The sequence below is a fragment of the Pempheris klunzingeri genome, chromosome 13, assembly GCF_042242105.1.
Source record: "Pempheris klunzingeri isolate RE-2024b chromosome 13, fPemKlu1.hap1, whole genome shotgun sequence".
In the NCBI taxonomy this organism is placed as follows: domain Eukaryota; kingdom Metazoa; phylum Chordata; class Actinopteri; order Acropomatiformes; family Pempheridae; genus Pempheris; species Pempheris klunzingeri.
Genome location: NC_092024.1, coordinates 22140230 through 22154001, shown reverse-complemented (window position 1 = coordinate 22154001; position 13772 = coordinate 22140230).

Below are 13772 nucleotides of genomic sequence, written 5' to 3'. Positions count from 1 at the left end.
GTTGACGTATCTGTGATGGTCGCTGGATACTGGAGATAACAAGTTTAAATAGATGGATGCTTTGCAGTATGTCTGCGTGATTGACAGCTGTCTCACTGTGTCACGTTCAGCTATTGAACTGGTTGCTTGGATTTGGACTAACCAGCAAATATATAAGCAGTAAACTCAAACACAAGCTTCACTTATCTTTACTGTGGGGGAAGATTCAGTAGCTCTGCAACAACACTAAGTTTCAAGAACGAGTACAATCACAAACATTTGCTGAATGTTTGCTGCGTTGCTCCCAGTCCCCAGGGCAAAGCTTGAGACAGAGGGCGGTGGGGCATTTGTCATCAGGGTAGAGTGAGCATATCTGTAAACCCCCAAAACAGGCCGCTGAGGTGTACTGCACATGTATGCACACGCAGCACAGGCGCTGTCATCAGGATGGGGGACAATTATCTAAGTGCTTAGCACATCTACCAGGCGCACATTTCAACACCATGGACGCCACGAACACTGCATTTTCTTTGCCAGGTACTTTAAGAAGGACGGAGCCTCCTGGATGTCTTAAGAAAAGACAAACTTTCTCTAACAGCTTAGCAGGTTCTGTCAAAAGGCCTCTGACTCCCAGCTTTATTCATTATACTGATTTCTGATTCATTTTCTGATTTTTTTTTCTTTTATTTATATTTCTTGTCTTTTGACTATTACTAGTTTTTTTATATTTCTTGATTGCCCTTATTCTCATTCGTCATTGCACAAATGTTTTGTTTGTTTTAATATTTTTGAGGCACTTTGTAAAATTTGCCACATAAATAGGCTTTTTGTTATCATTATTTTTTAGTCACTATAGTTTTTTTTATGCAAAACGTTCACATCTCAGATGCTAATTTGATCTCATTTGAATTTGTTGTTTTATTTCTCTATTGAGGTGAAATGTTTTAGTGCCTGTGTGCCCCATCGACAGGTGTCCACGCAGCTACGAGTTACTGCAGTCTATAGAAAGAGTTCTCCATCACATCACCGGCTTGAGCTTTCAAACAACGTGTGAACTCGCCTTTGTCAGAGCCGCCCACATAACGACAAGTGAGTGACACTTTTTGTCCGAGTCTGCCTCGGAGGGGAAGTGATGCAACGTCGAGCGAGGAGAGTCAAAAACAACACTGGGTGCAAAATCAAAGAGGCTGAGCGTTTGCTCAAACACGCCGCCCTGCCTCGCTGACAGACAAGGTGCTTCAGTGGAGGAGCTGTGAAAAAGTCTCTCTCTGGTGTCACTCACACGCACAGTAACACACACTCGCACACATTTAGGTGCGTTTCAGATCGGCTTCAATGATGATGTCTCTGTGTGCAGAAGCCAAAGGTGCTGTGTGTGGCAGATTTCCATTTTGTGACTCAAACAGAAATCATAGATAGAGATTACACAACAACACAGCCCTCAAGGTTTGATGTGTAAAACGTGGCTTAAACACGTGTCACTACAGATAAACCCGACAACAAGCGTTAGAACAAAAATATATGAATATTTGTGCTGTTGTTGCTTAGCTGGGACAAGACAGCTGGCCCCCGTGCAATGCCCTTACATCGGATCCGCTTATTACAGAGAATCCCAGCAGTAATGGAAATAACCTGTCGTCCTGGGCCAGGTAGCTCGACAGGCTCATAAATCAAACCAGTGTTTGGGAGGCAAGGGAGACGGAGGGGGGAGGGGGGGGTGTCACGGGATGAGTGGGTAGAGGAGAAAAAGTAGGGTAAAGAGAAGAAGGGAGGAGTTTCCTGCGCTTGTTGACAGGCTCAAACGGGGCTTGAGCAAACAGGCTGTTCAAGGTAAGAGGAGGTCAGACAGACAAGCAGGTAGACAGGTACGCAGGGAGACAGGTTAAAAGCAGGGAGACTGTCTCAGAAACTTTAAAGTAGTTCATTTGCAGCAAATGGAAGAAAAAAGATTCCCTTAGCAACAGCAGCTGAACAGCTCGTCTTTTTCTGGTAACTTTTGTCTGTTTCTCTGGTGTACTGGGTGGGTGGGGTTTACTCCATCAGCGTGGTTCAGGGAGTGGTTCTGTTCACAGAAATCAGAGAAGATCGTTGCAGAGGGTGAAAGCATGCAGCATGTGTTGTAATTGACTGTCACTGTCTCAGTTGTTCTCGGAGTCACCAGAGACTAAAGTGTGTAGATGGAAAAACACTTTGTACTTACTGTACTACTCATGGAGCTACTTTACAGATTACACAACAGCCATGCTAACGTCGGCATGCTAACACGGTCACAATGCAAACATGCTGATGTTTAGTAGGTTTGTCATGTTCGCCGTCTTAATGTAAGGTGTTACCATGGGAACACCTGCTTCAAAGTGCAGCTGAGGCTAATGGGGATGTCAATAGTTGTACATGGATTTAATCAGAAGGCAAAGTGTTGGACAAACTGCATTTCTGATCTAATGATGGCACCAGATGAAAAGTCAGAGTATCACCAAAGTTATTACAATTCATCCAGAGCCATGAGGGACATTAATGTCTCCACAAACTTCCATGGTAATTCATCCAGTAACTGCAGAGATCCATCAGTCTGAACCAAAGTGGTGGACAGACCGACTGATACGCCATCATCCCTAGAAAGTTAACTGTGCCTCCGTGAAAGTGAAAATAACAAATGAATCCCAGTGTAGTCACAGATGTGCAGTGCACCACCTCAGCTCGCTAACCTCAGAGCTTTTGCAAATTGTTTGGTTGCTCATAATTAGCATACACACACACTCGTACTCCTCGGTGGTTTGCTTTGAAACAATTTGTCAAAGAGAGTCTTGTGGCATTATAATAATCAAAAGCCAATCTCGGATTTGTTTTACTTGGTCGGGATTTTGGTGATTTGTCTCTGTGGAGGGGCTAAATTCTTTGTGGTGTTGTTGCTGAACAATCCTGCCGCTGTTTCCCCTCCTGAGTTATGGCTGATTGGGTGTCTAATTATGATCTTGCAAACTAAAGAAAGCGGAATCTCTGTGATCTCTATGGTTTATGTCGATTAGCCATTTCATTGCTAAAGGAAGGAAATAAAGGAGTCAGAGAAGTAAAATGTTTTGAAACCTGCGATGTAAGTGCTGTTTTAATCCTGGAGAACTAGGATTTAATTCCTCCTCAGCCAGAAACACATCCTCTCACACCCTGTGCTCGCAGGAGTAACCTTGTACCATCATGCAGAGGAAACTATAAGGCAGCTAACCATCACACCCAAAGACCCGAAGAGACAATATGACTGAATTTCACTTGAATTTCAAAAACGTGACTGCACGGCACAGAAGAAAAACATAATACAGAGTTATAGGATTTAGCATCAAGTCAAAGCAGCAGAGATTCACAAAGAAGAAATGTGCATGAAGGGCCAAACATGCATCCAACCACTCGTGGATTTGCTCACACTTTCCCTCAGGGACAAAAATGTATATCACAGGGATGCATGCGACAGATCACTTGCACTTAAGCGTGTGTTTTGAGTGTGAGTCAATAACATTTGAGGCTTTATTTGTGGTTGCAACAACATGATCTCCATCGACTAATAGCAAAGCATTACATATTTACCAATAAATTGTTAGTTTTGGAAGCGTGTTGCGCTTTCTGTGTTTGCATGAATGAATCTGATCCAACTGTGAGGCTGATCTGGCAGAGATGTTGTGTTTGAGAGAAATCCAGAGGGAAGCCACTTACAGAGCCATATTTATCGCTCCCATTAGTAAAAAAAAAACAGTGAGGAAAACATAGGTGAGCACCGAGCACAATGGAGCAATTGTGTTTCTAGAGGTAGGGGGGGGATAGTATTAAGTGCTTTTAATATTCACATATATCTGTTACCAGTTTGGATTGCAGGCTTCTCCTCCTCCTCCTGAGCCCTGGGGGGAACAGGTGGATTTTAGGTGCGTCCTCTCGCTGCGTCTGCACAAACCCACACACACCAGGAGACAACATTGCAGAATGGATGACATAGTTCAAATGTTTTTAATTAGCGAGTAATAGTGGCTTTGTGTTCCTGATATGCGTCATTAGCATACCTCATGAGTCGGAAAAGGGCGATTATGTTCCATCATGCCACCCATCGATGTTTTCTTTGGGCACACATTTGCTGTGTGTGCTTGGCAGGGGTGCCAGTCTCTGCATTTCAACACAAAGCATTTTGTTTTAGTGCTAATTACACGGCAGGCAAAGGCAGATGGGCCCTGTTTCTTCCTCCCCTCTGTGGGTGACAGTTATTGACAATCTGCCCTGTCTAGCCATAATAAGCCAGAGGCAGTCAATCAACCACTTCCAACGTAAACATTGCATGGAGAGGATCTTCAAATGGGGCAGATTTTGCCTTGACAACTGTAACTATGTTCAACAAATTAGTCCCAGAATCCCTGGGTGTTTACACTCCTTGAAATGAAAGAGATTGCCTTTCCTCTGACTGACAGTAGGGATCCTCCAGATTTGGTGGGTTGTTTTCATTGCCGCGGTTGTGAATGGGCGCAGCGGATGAGACCCACTCCAAGATGCCAGTCTGATTCTCCAGATCTGATGTGTGTGTGTGTACAAAGATGAGTGATTGCCAAAATTATATTTGAAAACAGTTCCTGGCATTTGTTTTAGCCTGTATCGCGTTCCAGAGTTACGGCAGAGCTAATCTGAACACTCTGACTGGTGTCAGCTCGGCTGTCGATTATAGAAAATGACACTGAAGTTTATTTTTCAAGCAATTTTTAAATGAAACTTTTAATCCTCTGTCACTCATACTAAACATATTTATAGTGTGTCTTCTGGTGTGTTTCTGACGCCAGGATCAAAGATTAGCACCACAGGTCTGTTGAGGTCCAAGGAGTTAGTCGGTGTCTTTCCCTGTCGAGTGAGTCTCAGTCTTGTGTGAAAATGGTTGGAAGGGTCAGTGCCTGTGAGCGACCCTTAGCTTTCTCCTCACTGCTCTGATTGTCCCACGTCTGCATCCAACACTTAGTCACAGCGGCTTCAAAGCAGGCAGCTCGTCACACCCTGCACATCAAAGACACACCGTCAAGTCCACGTCAGTCAAACTGTACAAGAGAGGGAATTCAGGCGCAGCTTGTAAAAGCACCCACAGATATGACATCGACAGTGCTGCATTGGTCCAGTCCGTCTGGAAATTGAGCAACTGTCCAGCTTTGACCGGTCCAGCGGGTGTTTTCTGCTCTTTTCAAATATCTTTTTGGGCATTTATTAGAGAGTGGACTGTGGAGAGATGGCAGAAAATGAGGGGAGAGAAATGCAGCAAGTGTTCCCTGCCAGATTTGAACAAGGGGACATTGGGGTTCCAGGTCAGTGCCTTAGGCCCCTGGTCCATCATGGCGCCCCACAAACCAGCAATTTTCATGTTAGTTTGAGTTATTTATTCACACTTCATTATTTCAGTCTGGTTGACATTAAGGGCAATTAGTATTTAGATGAGAGACGATGCTGCCAGTGCGTTCAAGTGAAGGCACAGAAACAAATAACTTTCTAAGAGGGCAGAGTCCAGCACAACAGACCAATTGTTATTAAAGTTCAATTAAGTATTTGAAAGTTGTTTAGAAATATTTAAATTGAGAAGAATTGGGGCTTGCAAGTCTACATTTTAGTGATGCACATCCTGATTTTATCAAAACAATTCACACCCAAATGTTTCCTGCTGCTAGAGGACACTGATCACCACAGTATATGGTAAACAAGGCTTTTCTGCAACATCAACAGCTGACTACAAAGCCAAGGAATCACATCACACAACTCTTTCAGTGGAAGGAGCCCTCTTTTTTTCTAAATGTATGATTCTATTAAGGGATGTTGGCACAGAGCAGTACTGTATATTGGACGTGTGCAGACTTGATTGACAGTCTCTCAGATCCAGCAGTGATCAGTTACTTCTGGCTTCTGATGCTCCTCCCAGGACCAAGTTTGGATTTTTCAGTGTGTATTCCTACAATCTATTATAAGAGATTTAAATAATAAATACTACTTGTTTGTTCTGTGAATGTGACATTAAAATAAAAACATGTTGCACTGCTACTTACCATGATGTATGGATTATATTTGTTCTTGAAAAAGAGAACAACTCACACTGGTCTAGTTACAAAGTATTGCATCTCAGGGCCACCATACATACTATATATATTTTATACTTTATAAAAAGTGACTCACTTGCTTCATGTAAGGTTACATTAAAACATTATGTAATGTGTTTTCATATAACTTGACAGAAATTCCTGTCATATATCCTCCTGAGGACATACAGCTTTGACTTTAAACCCCTTGTCTCCTCCATATTCCCTCCCTTAAGCCCAAATGCCCAAAAAAATCATTTTTAAGAGAAAAAATAAAGGGAAGCAAAGATACTTGGGAGGAGAGAAGAGGGAGAGGAGAGAAGAAACAGTGGCTCAGTCTACAGCCACCTCAGTTCAAGCATTGACAGCTTCCAATACATTCATCTTCCTTAGCACTGACAGCTGCTCTAAACCCTCTGAATGCCTCCAGGCTGAGACACACACAGGTACACCCAAACACACTGGAGGTGTCAGACTGAGCGCTGTGAGCAGCTTTCGCCCTCAGATCTCACGCTTAAGTAAAACACCAGTTTTGTGTCTTCGCTCTCAGGAGTTTGGAGGTTGCTCACATGAGCTGAAGTGCAGGTGGTCCGATATTCTGCCAAAGTGATCTGAATCTGAATCTGCGTAAATTACAGCGTCTGAAAACCAAACTTTCACGACATGTTCAGACGAGGCTCGCGGTTGCAGATCATTCTCTCTCTCTCTCTCTCTCTCTTTCTGCATGTTCATGTTTTCTTTGTTTCCCTCCTTTTTTCTCTTTCTCCTTTTGTCTTACTACTTTGCATGTTCACTCACTCTTCCTGTCTGCGCTCTTCACCCTCACTGTTGCTGTTGTGTTTGGCTTGATCTCTTCTTTCTTTAGTCTTCTCCATTTTCTAGTCTTTCCAGAGAAATACTAGCCTATTGTAATCCAGAGGCGAGATTCATTTCTGCCTATGTATAGTGAGCAGTTCGGACGGTCAATAAACCAGCTTGTATGTTTGTTTGTTTTACTGGCCTGCGAACGGCTGGGCGATGTTTTACCAAGACTGACGACTCACCTTTATGGAGTTCATGGAGTTTTATTTCTGTAAAGATTGGCAATCAAGCATCAGTCCAAGATCTGACTCCCAAACCAGACCAGTGCACATAATCCTTCATCAGACTAATACGTTTCTGTAATTATTAGATATTTATTGCAGAGTTTCCAATGTGACTCCAAGTTTTAACGTGCACTGCAACTTTCTTTCCACATTATTAGCTTCTTTTTTTGTGAAACTCCCTTTCAGTGAGAGAACTTTCAACATTTGTCTCTCCCATTTGGAAACATAACAAATTCCCCAAATACTTGGATGGAAACCTATTTTATGTCTTCTTTTATTATTTGTTTGTTTGTCCCTCTGTAGTCCTCTTTTCTGTCGTCCAGATGTCTGAATGGAATTCAGGGGTTTAATTGTAATTTCAGAACGGACACTTGAGTAAGAATATCATTTATAAAGCTGATAACAATAGATATGGATGGAAAAAGCAGCCTCGCACATACATGTATGGTCTTATGGATCTGTTTTAGTTTTTAAATGCAGAAACTTAAAATGCAGGGAGACATTCAATACTGTAGAAAACACAGTGTTTTGTGTCTTGTTTATTTCAGGGATATGCTTGTATTCCCCCAGTATGAGAATATGTCCTGAACTCATTCACTGTGGGAATGTGAGCAGCAGGTTTTCAGGTTTTTGGGTCTGTCGCATGTTCTCACCCTGCTCTCTGGATGTACAAACAACCTGAGCGCTGGGCGCAGATGGGGACAAAAGGCAGGCTTATGGGCGAGGCAGGGAGGAGTCTGGTGGATCAAGGAGCGATGTGGGAAAGGTGGAATCTCCCAGCGATCCTCCTGGGACCACCACCAGGAAGAGAAATGTCAGATTTACAGGATTCAGCGTTCTCCTGGGAAACAAGGAGTTCTTGACGCACTTGCCCAGCGCGAGTGCAGGCTTTCACACACACTCGCTGGGAAACATTGAATAATTATTAGCAGGTCGATGCTTTTACACTTTTTACTGAGTCCTGAGAAAACAGGCTGATGGGTTTCACACACAGGCACATTCAAACTTGTACAGTCACACAGTCCATCGAAAATCTGGCTGGAATAGCCGACACGCTGTAAGCATGATTATGCAAATGCACAGAAACACACATTCACACATAATTACAGATTATATCAGATTACAGGATACAGAAAAATTGTAATTACTGTATTTTCACCCATTTTCCCATACACAGACTTCATTGTGTGGCTCTTTTCTTTGAGTTTTGTGATATATTTTTCACATATGTCAATAAAAACAGATGTATGATTGTAGTATTTAGCCTATATTGCATTATTCTGTCCAAATAAAAGACGATGTCCAGCTAACAAAGAAAACCAAAGTGTTTCAAATCTGATTACCAGAACACTTATCATCATTCAGCCCAGAAGTATAGATTATGGTTAAAAGCACCATAATTATTTTTTATGGTTTTCCACTTGTAAAACTACCTTCTTTCCCAAACTGAAAGTGCAGGCTGTCATGTTTTTCAAATGGCAATGGGAGAAATACGACAGTGAGCCACGGAGCATGAGGATCGGAGGCCTGTGGGACCCCAGCCTGCAGTAAGAAGAGAGATTAGAGAGATTACAGTTAAAGAGTATCTTGTCCTGTGGAGCCCCTTCTAAACACCAGCTCCCATCAAATGGGCCTGGCCTGACGGAGGAAACAGCAGAGATTATACCCGTTTAGCAGTAATCCCCCTCCTCTGGAGCAGCGCCAGCACGGAGCAGAAGACCACCGCTCGACTGGAGAGACAAAGAGAGACACAGAGGGGGACGAGCAGTGGTGGCGAGTCCACGTTTTTAACAAGATTCAAAGCTACAACAGTTAATGATGATTGTTGTTCTTCTGCATCACAGCAGAGCTTCACTGTAGACGGCTCTAATGGCAGCTCCAACATGGGAGAACAAATCTTTTACATTTTGTTTTTCTCTATGAAGAAGAACATTAAAAGGATTAAGGAGCTTTGAGTTTAATTCCTGACATGTGTGTGTTTTACTGATAAAGGTTTATCTGACCTTATCTGAATCAGGGCTTTAAGGACCGAGGGTGATGTGTGTTGTACTGATCGGATGGATGACTGAATGGGCCTACTAGGCAGAGCCATTCCTTAAAGTGACAAGACAAGCCCTGCTCATGTTTTATTGTTTTAATATCATATACATGTTGAGTCTCTTTATCTGCAGTGTGAGCAAAGTGTGACGTTCAAGTGGAGATTTAGAGCAACTTGCAAAATGTCACTGAAAGAGACACAAAACCCGTTGAGTAGTTTAGTCCCTTTGCATGTCTGAGCCCAGGGGCCTGTCGTCTCATAATCCGTCCGTGTCCAGATTGGAAAAAAGCCTCGGAGAGAAATCTCTGATTTTGGGCTGTATGAATAAGCGTGACATGCCGTACAAGTGCAGAATTTTATTTGGGCCGGCAGGAGTCTGTCAGGTCTCAGTAAGGTGGGATGGGAAGATCCTAAAGCAGCTGCCCCGTACTGTCACATTACTGGTGGTATCTGAGACTGCACATACAGTTTTAGGTGTCTGTCGTCCAAAGTCCTGCTGTGTCTCCCTTACTGTTGTTGAACCTTTACTTAATGCTCCTGGTTTTTGCATATGCATCGTCTCGGTATCTGTATTTTTCACAATATATCACGTAACTTTGTGTTCATGTGTGACTAATGCAGCAGTAACTCTGTGACTTCTGTAGATCACGATGACACATGACGCTACATAAGTGAGTCATGTTGAGCTGAGTAACAGTGAAAAATCCCCAATCTGTGTATGTTTGAACAATGTAGTTATACAGTAGGTATTTATTATCACAGCTTAGCTCAGATGGATAATAATTGTAAAATACAGGCCTATTTTCTTGCTGTAATAACAAATATTGCTGAATTAAAGTAGCCTTTAAAACGACACAATAATCATCTTAGTTTTGCTGTCTGTTTTTTCTGGACCTGTCAACGTCGAAGAAACAGTAGCAGGCTCAGATCTTGTGCTTTGAATTTTGGTTTTGGTTTTGGTTTTGGTTGGTTTTTTTGCACATTCAGACTTTGGATTGCACCTATCAAGCAGTGCTGTACAGTGTTATACTGTATATTTGTTACAAATACACTACGGTAGCCTAATTGTAAACAAATAAATACATATATATACTTCTAATAATACAAAACTCTCCAAGAGAGTGAGGCCAAGGATAGATCAAAGACATAAACAGGAAGACAAACTGGCTGACTAATGAAGAGACAGCCAAACTGAGTGATTGATCGATTGATAGATAGAGAGAAAGCCTGGCAAACAGAGTGACAGGCTCGCTGACTCAGTGTCTGAGAATGAAAGCGAGAGGCTGGAATGAGCAAGCGAGCGAGAGGGAGGACGAACATAGAAAAAAAACAGGAGAGAGAAAAAGTAATGAAACATTTAGAAAACATTAAGTGGAAAATGACTCTGTCAACTCACCTTTGGCAACTGGTTCAGTGCCAGACCACACACATGGATGAACAGAGATGGATGGCTTCATGCATGCACACACGAGCACATGTAGCAGACAAACACACACACACACACACACACACACACACACACTGCATACCTGGCTGGGTGGGCTTAAGTTGCTCGAGGCTGCAGTTGTAGTCGTAACTCATCTCTATGGCAACAACAACGCTCAGGTGACAATCAAAAGTCTGATATAGTGCAGCAGAGAAATTAGAAAAACATTTTTCTAAACTGTCACTGCCAATAATTAACACATACAGCCAGTTTATGCTACTGCACTACAGCTGTGAGGTCATTTCTACATGACAGTCTGCATACACACTGTTGCCCATATAGCTGGAATAAAATGTTTTTTACCTCTTCTCATGAAATCATTGTGACAATGTGATTTATTCTTGATAAATAAAGTTTATATCTTCTCAACTTTATTGATCAAACTCTTCCAAACACATCACAGTGAAACTTAAACCACAATTAAACTTTTTGCAAACTGTGTATTCAGGCTTTAACAACATTGGGGGTATTGAACAACAGTGTATTGAACAACAGTGAATATATTTGAAATTCATTGCTGAAAACAAATAAAGTTTATGTCAAGTGATTTTGTTAATTACTCAGAGATGCTGGAAACATAATGAGGAACATTTGCTTTCCACAGCAAGTATTTCTCATCATCATCTCGGTAGATACAGATGTCTTTGTCAATTTTAACCTGTAATTTCCAACTATTATGCTCTTCTTAACCAGTAATTTTGAGTATATGAGTCACGACTTAATTGGGGAAGAGTAGGAAAATGTTATAAAGAGATCACAAGTGTTGTTTCTCCACTTTACAGTGATGTGACCACATGATCACTGCAGGGTCAAACCTGAGAGACATTAGGGAAGGAAGCTCTTAGGAAGCATTTGTGTAACTTTTCATAACAGGTCTCCTTCTGAGGAAACAGACACAATCCTATAAAGATGACGTCCCCTTCAACCAGGAGACCATAACTCTTTTACACTTTAACATTTACTGTTACTTTGACAGCTGCAGTACTTAATACACTGAGAGCTCACTATTTAAGTCAAATGTTACATGTTAAGGCAGCAAGCAAACTTTTTCATTACACTGATGAGCTTGTTTGTTTTTTCTGAACTACTGATATTTTCCGTTAGTACCTGTTTGTACCTGCAGAGGGCAGCGTGGTGCTACAATTAGACAGCAGACCTGCTGTGTCCTGTGTCTGAGTGTGTGTGTTCTATCACAGACTTTTAAAAGAAATGAAGAACTTCACACACTAAACATACTTTACTTTAAGTTAATCTGCAAATAAGCCAGTAACACAGTGCATATTAACTGTGATCTGATAGTGATTAAGTCTCTGCTATGTTTTATTATACAGATTTGAAATTAAAAAAGTTTTTTCTACTGAAGTTTACTGGAAATATCCAAGTAATTGATTTTAGGGAAATGTAGACAGTATTTGGTAGACACACTTCCAAATTGTTTTTAAATTTTTGTTGATATAATTTAAATCCAGCTATGATGTAATGTTAGTCAACACAGCAGGTCACCTCAACCGGCAAATATAGATTGATCTACAGGCAGACAAAGAATGAAACATTTATGATTATTAAAGTTTAGATGCACAATATTTGAATATTTACAAGAGGTCACGTGACCTTAAAGAGACACTTGAGTACAGCAGAGAGAATGAAAAAGTTGTTCTCTTAAAGAAATCCCTTTGGAAGTCAACAAACTATACTCAACTCTAATCTAAGAAATCATACACACACACACACACACACACACACACACACACACAAAACAGTGAGCACAGAGCGAGCTCCTCATTATTGCACACGTAGGATGGTCATCCTGTCATGCTGAAAGGATTTTTGAAGTGTTAACACGATGTCTTCCTTCACAAATAATTACTTATGTGTCACCTAATGTGTTGCCTAATGCAGGTCAGAACCAGTCAAAAGAACCAGTCACCCTTTCTGTTTGTTCTTGAACTCGACATGACTAAAATGTAATCACACTGAATGTGTTTTCTGCTCATGCTGGCATACGTTTCTCAGATTAGAGACAATGAGTACATAATGTAACAGTCTAGAGTTAGGCAGAAAGGACACATTAGTGTTTCTAAACATGTGACATTTGATTTTTGACTCCAAACTCACCAGAGACTCTAAAAATATTGTGTATGATGTGAGTGTTTATGTATTTCTCATGGTTAATTGGATCTACTGGTGTGGGCTGTAAAGCTACAGCATGTTCATTAAGAGGACAGAGTTCATTTTTTAAAGTGTTTTTTTATTTTCCCTGAAGCAAAGCAGCACAGAGGCGTACTCATATTTTTCTATACACAGTCCATCAAACACCACAAGTACAAGCTGCACAAAGCTGTGGAAAAAAAGCAAATCAAGGTTGACAGGACATTAAAGAGAAACTAATCAACAGACCTCGCTGAAACAAAATAATATTGGTTTATTTCCCTGGAAGATATTCGACTCTCCTTGGAAACCTCTCTTCCCCCGTGTCTCCACCCAAATATCATCAGCCAAACTGAAATGTTCCCAAACAGAGGGCAACATTTCAGGCTCATATCATGATTATTCTGTCCAAACACCAGCCAGCAGGAATTCCACTTAAACAAACACTTCACAGAGCTGCTTTAAAAGATGAAACAAATCCACGGGTTGAGTTCTGAGCACAGAGTACAGTTTGTCTGGACAGGTAACATCACACAGGTGCCAAGGTGAAAGACGAAAGGTAAAGACAGGTGGAAGTAAGGGTGTAATATTTAATTCAAGACATAGTGGGAATTGTTCACAACACTGTAATTATGGTCTTTACCAGTATGAGCCCTGAGACGCTGCAGATAAAACCCTTCCTGACATCCTGACCTGGACTGTGCACTGAGAAACAAACGTTTAAAGCTTCATGAGCTGCGTCACGGCTGACATGCAGAATAATTCAATGCTCTCGCTAAATTGTTCTCACATGTAAGCAGCATGTTTGAAAATGTTCCTAGTGGTCCCTAGTGGAAGATGGGATGTTCCAGGGTCCCGGTGTAATAAGCTATCAGTCTTTTATCACCTTTCTAATGAAGCCTGGAGGGGTAACGTCTGCTGTCTGCTTCTGTTCATGTCTGGGCTTTTTTCTCTTAAAGATG